Source organism: Sinohyriopsis cumingii, chromosome 17 (genome assembly GCF_028554795.1).
Source record: "Sinohyriopsis cumingii isolate HCF-2022 chromosome 17, ASM2855479v2, whole genome shotgun sequence".
Lineage (NCBI taxonomy): Eukaryota > Metazoa > Mollusca > Bivalvia > Unionida > Unionidae > Sinohyriopsis > Sinohyriopsis cumingii.
Genome location: NC_142977.1, coordinates 39,637,856 through 39,660,443, shown reverse-complemented (window position 1 = coordinate 39,660,443; position 22,588 = coordinate 39,637,856). Strand labels below are relative to the sequence as shown.

At 35.8% G+C, this 22,588-nt stretch overlaps 1 long non-coding RNA gene across 1 annotated transcript; it reads right to left on the bottom strand.

Annotated features, from left to right (window-relative positions):
* Nucleotides 1-6,592: 6,592 nt before the first annotated feature.
* LOC149778466 (uncharacterized) lies at nucleotides 6,593-14,497 on the bottom strand. The gene is made up of 3 exons (XR_016415342.1): nucleotides 14,396-14,497; nucleotides 9,725-9,849; nucleotides 6,593-6,950 (listed from the first exon to the last, which is right to left on the bottom strand). It is a non-coding gene; the product is annotated as an uncharacterized LOC149778466 (long non-coding RNA).
* Nucleotides 14,498-22,588: the final 8,091 nt, after the last annotated feature.

The following is a 22,588-nucleotide window of genomic DNA, read 5'->3' as shown; positions in this document are numbered from 1 at the left end:
CTCTATACTTAACCAATCATTATGTGATGTGTCCTTCAGCCCTTCCTTAGATTTATGATTACATTGGGAAAAGGTTACAAAAGGTACAAACCAAAGTTATAAAGTATTATGTTGTCTCCAGTTCTCTATATATTCAGTAAGTACTGAAATGGAACGATGTATGATGAACTGTGGTCTATGACGATGTATATAAATTTTATGCAAAGACGTTTGAAGAGCAATAAAGATACATACTATTTATGGGAGTAAATTTATGTCTCTAATATAATGGACACACTATAACAAATTATTATTTCATTACAGTGAAAACTATCAACCCTTCTTGTTTATTAGATCATAATCCTGAGAAAAATCACAACTAAATCGATTTCTTAATTAAAGCTTTTAATAAGATATTCAACGTCAGTAGTGCAGTGCTCTAAAACTTATACCAAGTTTTTCAAAGCCGAGACGGCTTTGATGTTGACGGTATCTAGTCTTCTATGTCACAGAAACTATTGATTTCGAAAAGGCGACCTCTTTTCCTGCCACGGACAGAAAAAGGACAATCCTGGAACTGCAGAGAGGAAAAGTAAATGCATGAATTTAGACAATATACTTTTTATATCCAGAAAAATAAAACTATATATTTATTGGATGATTCTGCTGATTAAATCAGTCTATAAATAAAATAGCTATATGTAAGTTAGAGAAAAGTGTCACATTACTCAACATTTCTACAAGACAAACTTCAATATCTCGCTGTGAGCTTTCATTTATGAGTCTTGGTGGTAAATTATATTGCAGGGCATGCTATACTGGACAGAAGGTGATTAATACTGCGCTTATCACAAACAAATCATTATGACAAATACATGGGCTAACTTTTTACTGTCTCGGAATTTTCAGATCAATCTCCATTAATAACGAAATCTTGAGTTTATTATCTGTTGTTTACTGTCATTTTTCAAACCTGCACCAGTAGTGTAGGTGAACTGGAAAATTATTACTTTGCAAGAAAAAGAAGAATCTTTCTTCACATTTAGTCATTATGAAATATATAATAAAAAACAATTATTTGCATGTAAACAATTACACATTACAAAACAAAATATTATCAACCTCTGAACGCAAGTATTTGAATCATAATTATAATGGACACCACTGATGGTTAACGGTACAAATCACAATTACAGTCGATACTACTGTTAGTTAATGGTACAAATCATAATTACAATGGCTATGACATTCATTTAACTTAACGGAACATATCAAAATTACAGTGGATACCACTGTTAGTTAACGGTACAAATCATAATTACAGTTAATACCACTATTAGTTAACAGTACAAATCATAATTACAGTTGATACCACTGTTAGTTAACTTGACGGTACAAATCATGATTACAGTGGCTGCCTCTGTTAGTTAACTAAACGTTAAAAAGTATAATTACAATGGCTATCACTGTCATTTAGCTTAATGGCACAAAATGTTATTACAATGGATACATCTGCTAGTTAACTTAACGGTACAAAATATAATTACAATGGATACCAGTCATTTAACGTAATGTTACAAAATATAATTACAATGGATACCACTGTCATTTTACTTAACAGTACAAAATATAATTACAAGAGACACCTATGTCATTTAACGTAATGTTACAAAATATAATTTACAAAATAATGTTACAGTTAACAACACTGTCATTTAACTTAACAGTACAAAATATAATCACGAGGGACACCTCTGTCATTTAACTTATTGGTACAAAATACAATTACAATGTCTGCCATTGTTATTTAACTTATTACAGTGGGTACCATTGTCATTTAACTTAATGGTACATAATATAAATATAATTGTAATGAATACCTCTGTGTGTACGGTACAAAACACAATCGCAATGGCCACCACTGTCACTTAATGGTACAAAATATAATTACAATATATATCTGTCATTTAATTTATAGTACAATATAGAATTACAACGGCTACCACCGTTAGTGAGCTTAATTGTGCAAAAGAGAATTACAATGACTACCACTGTTAGTGCGCTTAATGGTACAAGATATAATTACAATGGCTGTCTCTGATATTTAACTTAACGGCACATAATGCAATTGCAATGGATACCACTGTCAGTTAACTGTACAAAATATAATTACAATGGATATCTCTGCTACTTAACTTAACGGCACAAAATAGAATTACAATGGATACCACTGTTAGTTAACTTAACGGTACAATATATAATTACAGTGGCTACCTCTGCTACTTAACTTAACGGCACAAAATAGAACTACAATGGATACCACTGTTAGTTAACTTAACAGCACAAAACATAATTTCAATTACTACCTCTGTAATTACTATCTATTAGTTAACCTAATGGAACATAATACAAATTTCTACATTGGTCAGTTAACTTAACAGTATAAAACATAATTACTATTGCGATCACTGTTAGCTAACTTAGTCGTACAAAACATAATTACAATTGATGTGTTTGTCACTTAGCTTAACTGTTCAAACACAATCTCATTTGTTACCTCTGTTAGTTATCTTAACGGTACAAAAGAGAATTAAAATTGCAACCTGTGTTATTGAACTTTGTTCATGTATATCTATATTGTGTGCTTATTTCTTTTTCATTATTGTAGAATGTACTTTAAGATAAGGTCATATGTAAAGAAAGTACTAACTTTTGTCTACGATTATCGGTTATAAATAAGTTATTTATGAGATTCGAAAATTATAGTAGCTAATTTGTTCATAATTTGAAATTTTCAAAGGGAATGACTAACATGTTGGTCAAGTGAAAATATGTATAAATAAGGGACTTGCTAAACAAAATAATTAAATTCTCTTTTGAGATCAGTCCTTGGAATAAATTTGTTGTCAGAGTTTTACATTTGTATTCAGATAAAATTCGAAAAAATTATTTATTTAAATCATTATTCGAATTACCATTAGCAAATTGACTTAAGATTAACAGAATTGTTGCGAACTCGTTCAAATACATTATGAATTACATTATTGTGGTACATCAAGATATTCAAGACTACTTGAATTCATTCAGAATATTCTCTACTTTTGGACACGTGATTAGACATTTAGGGATTATTTGGGATTTAATTCGCAATACTGTAAGTCTCTCTTAAATTTTCACTTTAAATTGCAGAGAAATAAATTGTTGATTTTACTTAACTTGGTCGTTTCGCTTTTTCTGTTACATAGTTGGAGATCTAAATGATTAATTAGGGTTCCCGGGTGTCCAAGTGGGCTAAGGCATTCGCCTTCACAGATCATTTATATCTCACCTCTGTCTGCGTGGGGTCTAGTCTCTGGATCAGCAAAAGTGGGTATATGAGAAACCATAGTCAATAGCTTGTTGTTTTTTTTGTAGTTATTTTATTTTATATATTGACTGTGATATATGTACAACGATTATTTGTGTTATTGTTCTTCACATTAATTTCCCTTGTGTTGTATGCAATAAAGGAAGAGGATATATATATGGCGTACTGTCTGATACAGACGATGCCAGACGATTTATATAAATAAATGCCCATATATGTAGTTTGCCTATTTCCAAATGCTCAAAATAACGTTATATTTTGTACAAAAGAGAAAGCCTTTTATTATGTTTAATACATGGAGTCTTCCATATTTGGATGCGTTCAAACGTAATATTTTTCCCCAGTTATTACCAAAATCAGTTTACATGTTATTGCCAAAAGTTAAGTCTTATGTCAATTTCTCTTCATCACTCACATCGCCGCTTGTAATTCAAAGCATACAAATAAATCAGCGAGGTGCTTTATGACAAAACGTCAACTTCACAAATATTTTCCTAAAGAATATAAATTTACACACGCGCACAACCAAAAACATTCAAATCAAAACAGTAACTGCAAAATGACGACAGATTTCAACCGGTAAGATCAGTATTTAATACTACCAGAGCTTGAATTGCATTAAGCTATTAAGAACACAATGTATTTCAAAATTATCGCCCAGGGAAGTGACTTGTGTTTGCACTGCGACTGTGAGCATCACGAGTTCTCAAAAATGACTTTCGGACATGAAAAATGCATGCATAAACTTGGGGATGGGGAACAACAACCTTAATTCTATGAATTTACATTGACTTCTCAGGTCAAGTTAATGATATTCTTATGTTTTGCTTTATTATACCTATCCAAAAATATACACCCGTTTGACCTCACTCATGTATTTGAACTTTTAGGAAGTTTTAAAATGGGCAGGTGTATGCAACATTAAATTTGTGCATTAAAACCGTCCCTCCTGCACAGCAATATCACATCTGGCCAACGCGCAACAGAACAGCTGAAACTTGCTGAGGCGCAGAGAAAACGTGCGACACGTTAGGCCAGGGCTGCCAACACCTCTACTTCATTACTGGTAGTCCTTGTGTTCCACATCAGCGAGTGACTTCCGTGTACGAATTGGCCTCACAAGTTCTCTTTGTACACACCTTTTGACAACATATAAAGATGTGGTCGTGATCGAAACCGTTGGATAAACTTGTATGTATGTATGTATGTATGTACAGGAGGATAAACAATTTACCCTATTGTAGTAACAGCTAATTAGATTATTTCTTTCTATACGTTCAGGTGATGACGTCGGTACCAAACTACGACAGTAGGCAAACCACATCTTGAGGGGCTGTTAGTATGTGTCATTTCTTGTAGAATAACTACTTCAGCCAATGCCTTGCCTTGATAAAAGTTATCGCCATGTGTAATCAAGACAAATTGGTGGATAACACATTTAGAGGTAGTCTACCACCTATGGTAAAACCGTCACTTCCGCCTTGAAAGCAAACTGTTCAACAAGGGATTCCAATGTTTGAGTATAAACAATTTTTCATGCAAGGCTAGTCAGAAGGAAATATATACATTAAAATTCTGTAACAAATTTAGATCGAATACTGAGTGAGAATGTCTGTTTCACTAAATAGTATTTAATTTTAGCCTTAATATATTTCAAGTTATAGACAATTTCAAAATGGAGGTGCATGTTTTTCTTTATAATAAATAAACAGTAAACCTGCAAATTCGACAAACAAAAATTGGAGCAGTATGCACCTTGTTGAATGTATGGTTTATTAATTATGCAATATTGAATCTGTAGCATTTATATATCTTAGTAAACACTGCCTCCTTTCGGGGCAGAGGAGTATGTCTGGTGTGCGTCTTTCATTCCTGGTCTATGCTAAAAAGTATAGTTCCTTTAATAATAATACTAAGAAGAAGAAGAAGAAGAAGAACGTGAGTCATTAAATTTAGTTGTAGTGCTACCGCTGATTATAAAACAAACTGTAGGAACTAAAGTATGCCATGTAATCTTGGTAATTGACTACAGAAGAAACCATCCAAGACATTCGAAATTGCTTAGTATTCATTCAGTGCAGGGAAAACCAAGAATATCATATCACGTAACCGTATTATGTCATTTAATTGACACATCATAATATAACACTAATATCAAGTTAGTCGAATATGTTAAAAAGGAATTAACAAAACAAAAACAGAATACAGAGTTCTTAACTTTTGTCCCTGATTGAAGTTTGTAAACAGAATTTTTACGTAGCAAAGGTTCAAAGCCAGTCTTGTTTACAGTTAGACCTGGTTTTTCCGTTTGAAATCTTCACATTCTATTACGATGTAGGTCAGGGGAAAATGTGCGTAAATACGGATCGGATGAACAAATAATTAATTCCTGTCCTATATTAGTTTGTGGATACCATGATCAGAGTTTGCAGTCATGTTGTTGACATCATATACATTTCAAGAGGAACTGTGTATTTAAAATAGTCACTGGAATTACTAAAGTGGTCATTAGCTTTTGGATTAAAATTTTACTTTGGAATTTTGTGAACTCATTCAAAGACATTCTGGATTGCGTCATTGCGTTATATCGGGATATTCAAGACTATTCGTCCAGAACATTCTATACTATTGGACTTGTTACAGGACATTTAGGATTATTTTGGAATTTAATTCACAATATTGTATGTGTGTTTGATTTGTCATTTTTGCATTGTAGGAAAATAAATTGCTTGTTGATTTTATTTCAATATTTAAAAAGCCCTAGAGCCGTTACACTGATCTCTTTGTTCACTGCATTAACGATTATTTATATACCAAACACTGGAACAAAGAAACATTTTTCCCCCGATACTGAACATGCAGACAACAAAGTTTATCGAAACATTATCATATTGGACCAAATAGAGGACGAATCCATTTACTTTTTTTTGCTGTTTTTGATAAACTATATGACACCGAAACAGATAAATCAGTGTTGAGAGACATGATGATATGGGCTTTTGCTACAGGTTACATGATCGGAAGAATGTTAACAAGAAACGCACAGTGGAACAACCCGTTAAGTATTACCTTCCACACATGGGTGTATTTCATACAATTTGGTTTAGATTTGTCAAATATATCATAAAAATGTATCAAATCACTTTTAGAATTCTCCCTCCCCCTCCCATGAAGTTATTTATAAACATTCGTTTAAAATCACCAATATGTTTTGTTCTGGAATTTCTTTGGTAAAACCAACGTTATAGGTCAGATTCATGTATATGTTAGAGAAAATTATGCTAAAAGAGCATTGACTTTACTCATGATATCGCATATAAAAATCGTTTCTTTAGATAAACCGATGTGTTGACCAATTTTAGGGCATTAATAAACATTTCTTGGAATATTACGGATTTATTAGGACAGTACAATTGTATCAAAATAGCCAGGGTGTTTTTAAAGAAGTAAACAGAAAAATCAACCTTCGGTATTATGCACATATCATAAAATGTGTCAAAGATACCCAACGTATTTATGAAATTATGAATGATAATGAAGTTAGAAATGGCGGAATCATATACATCTTCCAAACTCTTTTCCTTGAGAAAGGTGTTTCCATCACCTGCAAAATGTAACAAAAGATTATAATCTGCAGCGATTCTAGTTTATAGTATTACTTATAGCCCTCCTCCCCGCAATCAAAATATATATCGCCAATATTATATGTTTTTAGTTGCATTTGACAAAGTTTCTGAAACAAACATGGTTTTCACTACAGAAGCCATGTTAAAATTAGCGTGATAGATAATCATGCCGGTAAGTATAATACTGTGGATTACCGCCGCCTCTGGATACAGACCTACTGACTTTCCGGATCGATCAAACATCCTCATGATCCACGTAATTTTCAAATAGCAATTGAGTCTCTAATGGTGACTTATGTACCGCGGTATATTGCGATATTTATGAACATATTGCGATATACCGGTAAACCGAAATTTTATTAGCAATCAGCAATTCAATATTCTGGGGCAGGGGACTGACAATTTTCAACTTCAGTCTGTCAGTACCTGAAAAATATCTACCTCCGATTTATAGCAAAATAACACCAGGTTAAATCCCTTATAATTTAAAAAAAAATATTGATCTTGAGATCCAAAAAAATTAAAATAAAATATTTCAGCTCAAAAAATATCGCAGCCTTCTTCCTGAAAATGAAATAATCAGTGCCTTATTACAGACGAATTTGCTATGTTAATGCTAATTGTTGTGTATGTTGTAATCTAAAACTGTAACTAAATTGGGATGATTAAGCTCTCAATATAACTGACATCCTGTGAAAGACAGAGTGCTGACATACGAGACTTTGTTGATAAATATAGAAGTGTTGACAATGATCCAACAATTCACTAGCTACACTATTGATATAATAGGCAGGGAAATATTGAATGGGATGCCAGCGCACGGAAAAATATTTTTCAGAGAAGGCTAGTAACAATAAAACACACGATAAAAAACACTCAACAAACGAGAAATTAGTTGGTGGACTTGAGAAATTACATGAAATTCAAGCTGAAAACATCCACTCTCCTAACAATCTTAGGATGGTTCTAAGTCTTGCAAAGGAATACACGTAATTGACATAGTTAAGTTTGTGACATAATGGAGAAAATATCGTTAATGTACATTATGATGCGTTTTAATTTTGGTGGCAAAAAAAATATTGATTTTGGTAAATTTGGTGCTGATTGATGATTACATTATTGCACAGTGCAATGTTAACTCCTGAAACATACTTACTGTTGAACTACAGACTCGATGTTGTTCGGATCTTACCTTTCGGTCAATGGTGAAATCCAAGACTATCCGAATGCAAAACGGCACTTCTAGACGATATTTGTCCCAACGTCCAAATAGGCGAACAATTTTGCATTTTCTCCATTATGTCACAAACTGAACTAAGTGTGCCGAGCTGTTTTGAAAATTGAACTATTCTTGATTACGACTGGCTTAAGTTGGAAATTAGCAGACGCAGCTAGGATAAACTAGCAGTGTTGGAACTACCGAGGGGTGCGGATTGGTGTCTTCCCTTGTGTTATATTGTTACAGGTTAGAACCCCCATCCCTTGATTCAAGGACGGATCCTCTAAAATTTTCTTTGTAACGAGTCCCTGTGTAGTACAGACAACAACAATGCAACAAAACAACAACAACAAAAATCCTGACATATACGGCTTAAGCACTAAAGGTCCTTTGGTGGGTGAACCATCACTTCAAAGTGTTGGATCTTATGAATAGTCATTCAATAGCTGAATGTAAACAATAAGAAAGAAAATAAAAATGACACTATTAACATCCGTCCTAATAAGGTAGAAACCCGTACAAATACAACTATAAACTATTTGAGTAGAATGCTACTTTGTATTCTTGAAGGCTGGGTTAATTCTGATTCCCTTTCTCGACACCATTTTACGAGTCAGAGACACAATTCTAAGCGACTAGACTAATTTCAGACCCTCATGACAATTATTTTTTAATTATCCAGTATTTCCTCCGAGGCTAATTTTTAAACCCTGTTCTGATTTTAGACGTCAGTCATAAATGTGACCTGAATAAATTCAGTAAAAGTTAGAAAGCATCTTTGGACTTAGTACGGTAATTCATGGGAAGTAACTAAAATCCCATTTTTATAGTCTCAGCTCTTGCAGTTACGACTGCAATTTCTAATATCCAATTCTTTATACATATATTAGCATTACCTCAACATTTGACTGATGTTTGACCCGTATTTTAGTAGTTTTCTTATCTCTTACTACCCGTATAAAGAAATCACCCACATCTTTATTTGCATTCGTAAAAGATTTGCATATCTGGTGGTATACTGACAACATACGCATACGGTAAGAAAATAAAGATAAATTAAAACCAGGCATAACTTTGAGATAAAATCTGATACCTGCGTGTCGCTACTGTACACATGACAGGTAAGGTAAATTTTGAGGTACTTTTATTGAATGCGATACAAAATGTACTACTCAAACGTGAGTGTCATCCGAGTACAGTGCAGTGGAATAATTAAGAGAGAGAGAGAGAGAGAGAGAGAGTCTTGATATGATTGTGTTGTAAAGGCAGTCAAAATACAAATGTTGCAATTCTTCGCAATTCTATATCAGACTTGTATAAAAGCTATGGGTAGTCATAAGGTTACATACATTGGGTTTAAGGTTGCAGACTTTTACGGGGAGACTTCAGCCTTTACTACCTAATCATTAAGTCCGAAGTATGAAAGTCGAAGCATGAAATATCAAAGTTGAAAGTCGAAGTATGAAATGCCAAGTATGAAAGTCAAAGTATGAAATACCAAGTCTGATATCAATAGTGTGATGGCTTTAGTACCTCAAGTACTTTCGTCGACGTCTTAAATTGATACTCCGAAGTCCGAAATAGGAAGCCTGAAGTCTGAAGTTCCTCCAGAACTTTCGTACGCGTCAGAACTTTCGTAGACGTCTGAATTATGAAGTCTGAAATATAAAATATGGCTTAAGTTCCTCGAAGGCTTCCCAGCTCTGGTGTAACTACAACCGAAACCTGTACATTTACAGCATGTCATTAGGTGCTAAATATTCCCTGCGTTAATCGAATGTCGTTTGGCCCTAACAATTCATTCCGTTAATCGAATGTCATTAGGCCCTAAAAATTCACTGCGTGAATCGAATGTCATTAGGCCCTAAATATTCACTGCGTTAATTGAATACCATTAGGCCGTAAATATCATTGTTTAAAACCGTAGGCCCTGAATTACACGATTTTCTCAGTGAAATAATGTCGATATTTCACTGGAGAGAAAAAAATATTATTTTTCATTGGCCGTAAATAGACACGGATAACATTGTAAGATTGAAATTCGAAGTTATTCATAGACTCTTACGTGGTCGAATGGTAAATATGGCTGCCTCCGCTTAAATACAGCTCGAGTTCAAACCTAAAAGGGTGCTGATAACAAAGCACTGCACCCCCTTCCAATTTCACCTCTAAACATGTTCTGGCCTACAGCCGTAAAACTTAATAGCTGACCACTACATATTACCCGTACCCTCCCGTCCCCCCCCCCCCAAATAATTCTGCTGGCACTCTAGTTAATGTGCTGTTTTACTTGACGTGGGAAGGAGATTTAGGCAGAAGACTACTAAATACCCTTTTCCATCTAACTCATACTGTGTATGTTTATAACTCTACAACTATCATCCCTCCAGTATAATAGGTATTAGAGTTGACAGACATAACAAAAATGATCAGCATTTCAAAACCATATAAATTAAAAATAAAACAGTCGCAGCTATTTTGCAAGCACTTCACCGTCGCGTGCACATTGCACTTTTATGATTTCAGGCTGTAAACTGGAGCAGATTTAAAACCACATCGCACCATTTACTTGTGAATATACACCTGGGTCATTTCAGTATCAAGTTGCCTTTTATTTTCTTCAGTTTCATTACATATCTTTTTCTCCCCTATCCATAATGAAATCTAAGGTACAATTCATTTCTGTGCAACCTTCATGTATATTGGGGTGGGGGTAGTTCCGTGTATATATGTAAACTACACATTAAACTATTCTTTGTTTATCTTTTGATAGTCGTGATTGTTTTGAGAGAGAGAGAGAGACAGACAGACAGACAGAGAGAGAGAGACAGAGAGAGAGTCTTGATATGATTGTGTTGTAAAGGCAGTAAAAATACAAAAGTTGCAATTCTTCGCATTTCTATATCAGACTTGTATAAAAGCTATGGGTAGTCATAAGGTTACATACATTGGGTTTAAGGTTGCAGACTTTTACGGGGAGACTTCAGCCTTTACTACCTAATCCTTAAGTCCGAATTATGAAAGTCGAAGTATGAAATACCAATTCTGATAACAAAAGTGTGATGGCTTCAGTACCTCAAGTACTTTCGTCGACGTCTTAAATCGATACTCCGAAGTCCGAAATAGGAAGTCTGAGGTCTGAAGTCTGAACAGAACTTTCGTACACGTCTGAACTTTCGTAGACGTCTGAATTATGAAGTTTGAAATACAAAATATGGCTTAAGTTCCTCGAAGGCTTCCCAGCTCTGGTGTAACTACAACCGAAGCCTGTACATTTACAGCATGTAATTAGGTGCTAAATATTCACTGCGTGAATCGAATGTCATTGGGCCCTAAATATTCACTGCGTGAATCGAATGTCATTAAATATCATTTTATTTGATCATAGGCCGTGAATTACACGATTTTCTCAGTGAAATAATGTCGATATTTCACTGGAGAGAAAAAAATATTATTTTTCATTGGCCGTAAATAGACACGGATAACATTGTAAGATTGAAATTCGAAGTCATTCATAGACTCTTACGTGGTGGAATGGTAAATATGGCTGCCTCCTCTTAAATACAGCTCGAGTTCAAACCTAAAAGGGTGCTGACAACAAGGCACTGCACCCCCCCTCCCAATTTCACCTCTAAACATGTTCTGGCCTACAGCCGTAAAACTTAATAGCTGACCACTACATGTTAACCGTACCTTCCCCCCCCCCAAATAATTATGCTGGCACTCTAGTTAATGTGATAGTTTACTTGACGTGGGAATGAAATTTAGGCAGAAGACTACTAAATACCCTTTTCCATCTAACTCATACTGTATATGTTTATAACTTTACAACTATCATCCCTCCAGTATAACGGGTATTAGAGTTGACAGACATAATAAAATAATCAGCATTTCAAAACCATATAAATTAGAAGTAAAACAGTCGCAGCTATTTGCATGCACTTCACCGTCGCGTGCACATTGCACTTTTATGGTTTCGGGCTGTAAACTGGAGCAGATTTAAAACCACTTCGCGCCATTTACTTCTGAATATACACCTGGGTCATTTCAATATCAAGTTACCTTTTATTTTCTTCAGTTTCATTACATATCTTTTTCTCCCCCATCCATACTGAAATCTACGGTAGCATTCATTTTTGTGCAACCTTCATGTATATTGGGGTGGGGGTAGTTCTGTGTATATATGTAAACTACACATTAAACTATTCTTTGTTTATCTTTTGATAGTCGTGATTGTTTGAGAGAGAGAGAGAGAGAAAGAGAGAGAGAGAGTCTTGATATGATTGTTTTGTAAAGGCAGTAAAAATACAAAAGTTGCAATTCTTCGCATTTCTATATCAGACTTGTATAAAAGCTATGGGTAGTCATAAGGTTACATACATTGGGTTTAAGGTTGCAGACTTTTACGGGGAGACTTCAGCCTTTACTACCTAATGCTTAAGTCCGAAGTATGAAAGTCGAAGCATGAAATATCAAGGTTGAAAGTCGAAGTATGAAATACCAAGTATGAAAGTCGAAGATTGAAATACCAAGTCTGATAACAAAAGTGTGATGGCTTGAGCACTTCAAATACTTTCGTCTACGTCTTAAATCGATACTCCGAAGTCCGAAATAGGAAGTCTGAAGTCTGAAGTTCCTCCAGAACTTTCGTACACGTCTGAACTTTCGTAGATGTCTGAATTATGAAGTTTGAAATACAAAATATGGCTTAAGTTCCTCGAAGGCTTCCCAGCTCTGGTGTAACTACAACCGAAGCCTGTACATTTACAGCATGTCATTAGGTGCTAAATATTCATTGCGTTAATCGAATGTCATTGGGCCCTAAATATTCACTGCGTGAATCGAATGTCATTGGGCTATAAATATGCACTGTGTTAATCGAATGGCATTAGGCCCTAAATATTTTCTGTGTGAATCGAATGTCATTGGGCCCTAAATATTCACTGCGTGAATCGAATGTCATTAGGCCCTAAATATTCACTGCGTGAATCGAATGTCACTAGGCCCAAACATAATTTTTTTTCAGTCATAGGCCGTGAATTACACGATTTTCTCAGTGAAAAAATGTTGATATTTCACTGGAGAGAAAAAAATATTATTTTTCATTTCCCGTAAATAGACACGAATAACATTGTAACATTGAAATTCGAAGTTATTCATAGATTCTTACGTGGTGGAATGGTAAATATGGCTGACTCCGCTTAAATACAGCTCGAGTTCAAACCTAAAAGGGCGCTGATAACAAAGCACTGCACCCCTTTCCAATTTCACCTCTAAACATGTTCTGGCCTACAGCCGTAAACTTAATAGCTGACCACTACATGTTACCCGTAAACCCCCCCCCCCCATAAATAATTCTGCTGGCACTCTAGTTAATGTGATATTTTACTTGACGTGGGAAGGAGATTTAGGCAGAAGACTACTAAATACCCTTTTCCATCTAACTCATACTGTGTATGTTTATAACTCTACAACTATCATCCCTCCAGTATAACAGGTATTAGAGTTGACAGACATAACAAAAATAATCAGCATTTCAAAACCTTATAAATTAAAAATAAAACAGTCGCAGCTATTTTGCAAGCACTTCACCGTCGCGTGCACATTGCACTTTTATGGTTTCGGGCTGTAAACTGGAGCAGATTTAAAACCACATCGCACCATTTACTTGTGAATATACACCTGGGTCATTTCAGTATCAAATTGCCTTTTATTTTCTTCAGTTTCATTACATATCTTTTTCTCCCCCATCCATACTGAAATCTATGGTAGCATTCATTTTTGTGCAACCTTCATGTATATTGGGGTGGGGGTAGTACTGTGTATATATGTAAACTACACATTAAACTATTCTCTGTTTATATTTTGATAGTCGTGATTGTTTTGAGAGAGAGAGAGAGAGAGAGAGAGAGTCTTGATATGATTGTGTTGTAAAGGCAGTCAAAATACAAAAGTTGCAATTCTTCGCATTTCTATATCAGACTTGTATAAAAGCTATGGGTAGTCATAAGGTTACATACACTGGGTTTATGGTTGCAGACTTTTACGGGGAGACTTCAGCCTTTACTACGTAATCATTAAATCCGAAGTATGAAAGTCGAAGCATGAAATATCAAGGTTGAAAGTCGAAGTATGAAATAACAAGTATGAAAGTCGAAGTATGAAATACCAATTCTGATAACAAAAGTGTGATGGCTTTCGTACCTCAAGTACTTTCGTCTACGTCTTAAATCGATACTCCGAAGTCCGAAATAGGAAGTCTGAAGTCTGAAGTTCCTCCAGAACTTTCGTACACGTCTGAACTTTCGTAGATGTCTGAATTATGAAGTTTGAAATACAAAATATGGCTTAAGTTCTTCGAAGGCTTCCCAGCTCTGGTGTAACTGCAACCGAAGCCTGTACATTTACAGCATGTCATTAGGTGCTAAATATTCACTGCGTTAATCGAATGTCATTGGGCCCTAAACATCTTTCTTTTTTATACATAGGCCGTGAGTTACACGATTTTCTCAGTTAAATAATGTCGATATTTCACTGGAGAGAAAAAAGATATTATTTTTCATTTCCCGTAAATATACACGGATAACATTGTAAGATTGAAAGTCAAAGTTATTCATAGACTCTTACGTGGTGGAATGGTAAATATGGCTGCCTCCTCTTAAATACAGCTCGAGTTCAAACCTAAAAGGGTGCTGACAACAAGGCACTGCACCCCCCTCCCAATTTCACCTCTAAACATGTTCTGGCCTACAGCCGTAAAACTTAATAGCTGACCACTACATGTTACCCGTAAACCAACTCCCCCCCCCCCCAGTAAATAATTCTGCTGGCACTCCAGTTATTGTGCATTTTTACTTGATGTGGGAAGGAGATTTAAGCAGAAGACTACTAAATACCCTTTTCCATCTAACTCATACTGTGTATGTTTATAACTCTATAACTATCATCCCTTCCGTATAACAGGTATTAAAGTTGACAGACAAAACAAAAATAATCAGCATTTCTAAACCATATAAATTAAAAGTAAAACAGTCGCAGCTATTTGCATGCACTTCACCGTCGCGTGCACATTGTACTTTTATGGTTTCGGGCTGTAAACTGGAGTAGATTAAAAACCACATCGCGCCATTTGCTTGTGCATATACACCTGGGTCATTTCAGAATCAAGTTGCCTTTTATTTTCTTCAGTTGCATTACATATCTTTTTCTCCCCTATCCATAATGAAATCTAAGGTACAATTCATTTTTGTGCAACCTTCATGTATATTGGGGTGGGGGTAGTTCTGTGTACATATATAAACTACACATTAAACTATTCTTTGTTTATCTTTTGATAGTCGTGATTGTTTTAAGAGAGAGAGAGAGACAGAGAGAGAGAGAGAGACAGAGAGAGAGTCTTGATATGATTGTGTTGTAAAGGCAGTCAAAATACAAAAGTTGCAATTCTTCGCAATTCTATATCAGACTTGTATAAAAGCTATGGGTAGCCATAAGGTTACATACATTGGGTTTAAGGTTGCAGATTTTTACGGGTAGACTTCAGCCTTTACTACCTAATCATTAAGCCCGAATTATGAAAGTCGAAGCATGAAATATCAAGGTTGAAAGTCGAAGTATGAAATACCAAGAAAGAAAGTCGAAGTATGAAATACCAATTCTGATAACAAAAGTGTGATGGCTTTCGTACATCAAGTACTTTCGTCTACGTCTTAAATCGATACTCCGAAGTCCGAAATAGGAAGCCTGAAGTCTGAAGTTCCTCCAGAACTTTCGTACACGTCTGTACTTTCGTAGACGTCTGAATTATGAAGTCTGAAATATAAAATATGGCTTAAGTTCCTCGAAGGCTTCCCAGCTCTGGTGTAACTACAACCGAAGCCTGTACATTTACAGCATGTCATTAGGTGCTAAATATTCACTGCGTTAATCGAATGTCATTGGGCCCTAAATATCTTTTTTTTTTTAAAACATAGGCCGTGATTTACACGATTTTCTCAGTGAAATAATGTTGATATTTCACTGGAGAGAAAAAAATATTATTTTTCATTTCCCGTAAATAGACACGGATAACACTGTAAGATTGAAATTCGAAGTCATTCATAGACTCTTACGTGGTCGAATGGTAAATATGGCCGCCTCCGCTTAAATACCGCTCGAGTTCAAACCTAAAAGGGTGCTGATAACAAGGCACTGCACCCCCATACAATTTCACCTATACACATGTTCTGGCCTACATCCGTAAAACTTAATAGCTGACCACTACATGTTACCTTTAAACCAACCTCCCCCCCCCCCCCGCCCAATAAATAATTCTGCTGCTACTCCAGTTAATGTGCTATTTTACTTGACGTGGGAAGGAGATTTAGGCAGAAGACTACTAAATACCCTTTTCCATCTAACTCATACTGTGTATATTTATAACTCTACAACTATCATCCGTCCAATATAACAGGTATTTATAGTTGACATACATAACAAAAATAATCAGCATTTGAAAACCATACAAATTGAAAGTAAAACAGTCGCAGCTACTTGCAAGCACTTTACCGTCGCGTGCACATTGCACTTTTATGGTTTCGGGCTGTAAACTGGAGTAGATTTAAAACCACATCCCGCCATTTACTTGTGAATATACACCTGGGTCATTTCAGTATCAAGTTGCCTTTTATTTTCTTCAGTTTCATTACATATCTTTTTCTCCCCCACCCACACTGAAATCTAAGGTACAATTAATTTTTGTGCAACCTTCATGTATATTGGGGTGGGGGTAGTTCTGTTTATATATGTAAGCTACACATTAAACTATTCTTTGTTTATCTTTTGATAGTCGTGATTGTTTTGAGAGAGAGAGAGAGAGAGAGAGAGAGTGTTGATATGACTGTGTTGTAAAGGCAGTCAGAGTACAAAAGTTGCAATTCTTGGCAATTCTATATCAGACTTGTATAAAAGCTATGGGTAGTCATAAGGTTACATACATTGGGTTTAAGGTTGCAGACTTTTACAGGGAGACTTCAGCCTTTACTACCTAATCATCAAGTCCGAAGTATGAAAGTCGAAGCATGAAATATCAAGGTTGAAAGTCGAAGTATGAAATACCAATTCTGATAACAAAAGTGTGATGGCTTTAGTACCTCAAGTACTTTCGTCGACGTCTTAAATCGATACTCCCAAGTCGGAAATAGGAAGTCTGAAGTTCCTCCAGAACTTTCGTACACGTCTGAACTTTCGTAGATGTCTGAATTATGAAGTTTGAAATACAAAATATGGCTTAAGTTCCTCGAAGGCTTCCCAGTTCTGGTGTAACTGCAACCGAAGCCTGTACATTTACAGCATGTCATTAGGTGCTAAATATTCACTGCGTTAATCGAATGTCATTGGGCCCTAAATATTCACTGCGTTAATCGAATGTCATTAAGCCCTAAATATTCACTGCGTTAATCGTATGTCATTAGGCTCTAAATATCTTTTTTTTTTTAATCATAGGCTGTGAATTACACGATTTTCTCAGCGAAATAATGTTGATATTTCACTGGAGAGAAAAAATATTATTTTTCATTTCCCGTAAATAGACACGGATAACATTGTAAGATTGAAATTCGAAGTTATTCATAGACTCTTACGTGGTCGAATGGTAAATATGGTCGCCTCCGCTTAAATACAGCTCGAGTTCAAACCTAAAAGGGCGCTGATAACAAAGTACTGCACCCCCTTCCAATTTCACCTCTAAACATGTTCTGGCCTACATCCGTAAAACTTAATAGCTGACCACTACATGTTACCCGTATCCCCCCCCCCCATAAATAATTCTGCTGGCACTCTAGTTAATGTGCTATTTTACTTGACGTGGGAAGGAGATTTAGGCAGAAGACTACTAAATACCCTTTTCCATCTAACTCATGCTGTGTATGTTTATAACTTTACAACTATCATCCCTCCAATATAACAGGTATTAGAGTAGTCCTACATGTAAGACCTGACGCTGATATTTATGTTTGGGGAGTCAGGGTCTTACAGCCTAACTAACGGCGCTGTGTAGTGTGTTTTAATGTCGACTAACATCGTTGCGAACGTAAAATTTTCAGGAATATTTCACACAACTGACAACTATAAAAAAGACGCTTTTCTGCGAAGTAAAGTTACAATGTTTTAGTCAGACTTTACTTACTCTGATGCCTTTTCTCTAATAAATTCAAATTCTCACAAAAGAAATGGACCCGTTTTCAAGTCTTTTGGCCTGCATTTCAGTTGGCTGGAAAGCGATGAAAGCAGAGAATGCCGAAATCGGGTTAAGTGGAAATATTATTTTTTAACGAATCGAATAAAAAATATATTATGCCTATTGGAACTGTAAGCAACGGTTCGTTTCGTTCAAGAAACAGATCCCCAACATGAACCTACTTGAACTTACTTCGGCATACATCGACTACCGTCGCATTGCAACAAATTCAAATGTATGTCAAAGGAACGTGAAAATGCATCCATTTGCTAGTGTCATATTTTCATTCAACCAGGATAAAGACAGCACAGTAAGTATATTAATTACACACAAATTAGTGGAAAAATGTCGATATAGGCTGCCAAGTGTGTGAGATGTTCCTAAAACTTTGATTACTCATTCCGATGTCAACGACATCGGAACACACTATACAAGGTCATTATTTGGATAGTAAGACATAGCACCTAAACAAAATCGACATGTGCTATGCCTTACATGTAAGACTAGTATTAGAGTTGACAGACAAAACAAAAATCAGCATTTCAAAACCATATCAATTAAAAGTAAAATAGTCGCAGCTATTTGCAAGCACTTCACCGTCTCGTGCACATTGCACTTTTATGGTTTCAGTCTGTAAATTGGAGCAGATTTAAAACCACATCGCGCCATTTACTTGTGAATATACAACTGGGTCATTTCAGTATCAAGTTGCCTTTTATTTTATTTAGTTTCATTACATATCTTTTTCTCCCCCATCCATACTGAAATCTACGGTAGCATTAATTTTTGTGCAACCTTCATGTATATTGGGGTGGGAGTAGTTCTGTGTATATATGTAAACTACACATTAAACCATTCTTTGTTTATCTTTTGATAGTCGTGATTGTTTTGTGAGAGAGAGAGAGAGAGAGAGGGGAGCAGCCAAGTAATGACTGGCACCGCGGTGTCTTCACTGCAATGTAGAACATTTCTCATAGATCGTGTCATGGAAAAAATTCTAAATATTTTACTAGAAACTAATTATGCAGAATGCTTCGGTTTCAAGGTATTAAAATGAAACTGCCATGATAATTGCTTATGCATTTTGTTTTTCTTTTTTAATTTTTTTAATTATCGCTCATTTCGTGCTAGATTTTATGAGACTGATAAACAGATTTATCTATAGATGTAAACTTCGCAGAGAGGTTATTTAAAGCAAATCACAAGGTAAATGAGTGTTAATCTATTTTCTGTTGGCATACAAGTTAAATAGTCATGTATATTCAAGTAATTTAAACAGGAAGAAGCTGCATACTTGTCAGTAAACAATGTTATCGTAAACGTTTGTGTTTAGAGGATGGATCAGCGCATGTTCCTTGTTTTTTTTTCCCTCGCCCTTTTCCAGAGAAAATTGCGCGACACAGTGATGCTGATGTTGTCGGTCGTCGTCGGTGACGTCAGCTCAGTTTTAACGTTTGTTGTTCAAGCCCAAAATTGTAAAACTTCCCGAAGGAATTTCATGAAACATTCAATACTTCCTGTTAAGGGAGTGGTCCAACCTGCAGCAGTTAATATTTATGGAGTGGGCAAACTTTTTACACTTAATGTTTAGGGAGTGGGGGCAAACTTGTTACACTTGGAATGGGCAAACTTGTTGCACTTAATGTTTAGGGAGTGGGCAAACTTGTTACACTCAGTGTTTATGGAGTGGGCAAACTTGTTACACTTGATGTTTAGGGAGTGGTCAAACTACACTTAATGTTTATGGAGTGGGCAAACTTTTTACACTTAATGTTTAGGGAGTGGTCAAACCTGCAGCACTTAATGTTTAGGGAGTGCCAACTTGTTACACTTAATGTTTATGGAGTGGGCAAACTTGTTACACTTAATGTTTAGGGAGTGGGCAAACTTGTTACACCTAATGTTTAGGGAGTGGGCAAACTTGCTATACTTCATGTTTAGGGACTTGTCAAAGCTACTATACTTAATGTTTAGGGAGTGTTCCAACCTGCTTCTCTTAATGTTTAGGGAGTGGGCCAGCTTGTTACACTTTATGTTTATGGAGTGGGCAAACTTTCTATACTTCATGTTTAGGGAGTGGTCAAACCTGCTACACTTAATCTTCAGGGAGTGGTCCAACCTGCTTCACCTAATGATTTGGGAGTGGGCAAACTTGTTGCACTTAATGTTTAGGGAGTGGTCCAACCTGCTTCACCTAATGTTTTTGGAGTGGGCAAACTTGCTGTACTCGATGCTTAGGTAGTGGGCAAACTCAGGGATCACCTAAATCCATTCATATTTTGATATAAATCAATGCTCTGAAGTAAGTTTTCTTAACTTTAAAAAAATATATACATATTGACAGGTAACTTTATTTTTACACCATTACTGCCCCTGGGACATGGATTGACAGAAAGGCTGTATGCTGAAACATAAAACGGCGAAAAGTATTGTTCAGTAGAACCGTAACTTTTTTGATTTAGTACATGTAGCTCGGTGGAGTTCGATTGTAAACAAAGTCATTTAAGAGAAAAAATGCCATAGTAACTTCGAGGATGCGCCATACTAAAAAAACTAAATACTTTGCACATACGTTTTATATGTCTGGGGAGAGTCTACATGCCATTCAAAGAAATCGATACGCCATGGTCCATTTAAAAAATGAACCTGGTTCTTCAGATCCGCCGCTCTCCGAATGACAATTCCCATGGGTTCCCATGACCCAGGGTAGTTACTCCAAACAGGTCAAACATTCTATGCTTTTCTTGCGTGCTCCGATTCTAGCACCAAAACAAATTTATAGATTAACATATACGTATATAACATAGGTTTGTAATATATCTTATGGTCGATTTTAATAATTTGGAACTTTGGAGTTAGGAACTCCCATATTTTGATATGGAGTGCCCAAAACAATTCATAACTGCTTTTATTATAAACATCTATAAATTTGTTCTCCTAACAATCGGGAAAGACAAGGTTGTGTTAGAAGGGTTGCCGAGTGCAGTATTTATCCAAATATGTAATATTTTCAATTCTTTTGCCGTGATTCGGGTCACGTTGTACAGAGGCGATAAGGGTTCATTCACGTAGTTCCGTTATGCCTTTTAACACTTGGATTTGACCCTACATTACGATAGCGTGAGAATCTAATTAATTATGACACATGCAATAACAAACATCATGATAATTTTTCGTCCGTTTCCGCCGTGCTAAAGTGGAGCATACTAAACCAAGAATCGTATACTCTTAATTAAGGCGACCAATAAAGAAGTTCAAAGCAACATTTGCAAACTATTGGTTCAGAGGCTGAATCCAAAAGCCATATTAAACGCTGTGTGTGTGTGTGTGTGTGTGTGTGTGTAACGTGTAACTCGATTGTTATATGATGCCTTTCTCGTAAGGAAACTTTATTTTGTGGATTCTGTCAAACCTGTGAGATATCATGACCTGTGATCTATTTATCTGTCTGTCTCTCCATCTGTCTAGAAAGCCTATCAGTTTGTCTATCTATCCGTGAAGTGTGAAAATAATACATGCAGGCGCCAGCAGATGAATTGCTTGATGGTTGACTTCTGGACAGACTGAGTGATTGATTGGTGATTAACGTCACATCAACAACTGAAATGTCATGTTATGCCGATGGAATTAGAGTTAAGTGTCTTACCCTGGGGACACCACATGTTAACGTGGCCTGGTCTGGTCAGGATTCGAACGCACACTTGAATATTTTGCTGGTAATGACTGATTGACATGGTAATGACTGACTGACATCTATTCCTTAAAATCGTTACAAAGTTTGTTGCTTTTCATTAAAAAAATGGACTTACAGCCAGGTATTGTATACTCGCTAGATTAGTTTGCTAACTAGTCCACAGCGAGTCCTGAATTTCCCGAGGGAACCTCTGACGCTAACCACGTGATGAGGACTACGGTATATTATATACAATAATCTTGCTTGACACCATGTCAATATCTGGCACAGATTTTCAGCACTGAGTAACATGATTAAGGAACAATCTGATTAAGATAAGATCTGCACAGTCTTAAGTAGGACTGGAGATCTTAATTAGCTTGGCGTGATGAAAAACTTCTCGTTAAACGACTATCCCACATTAAATAATTGATAAAGGGGAGTCCTAAATACAACTGCGTAATACAGTTTTGATTCTCTGGTTTTAAGAAAAACAAACAGATCTTGG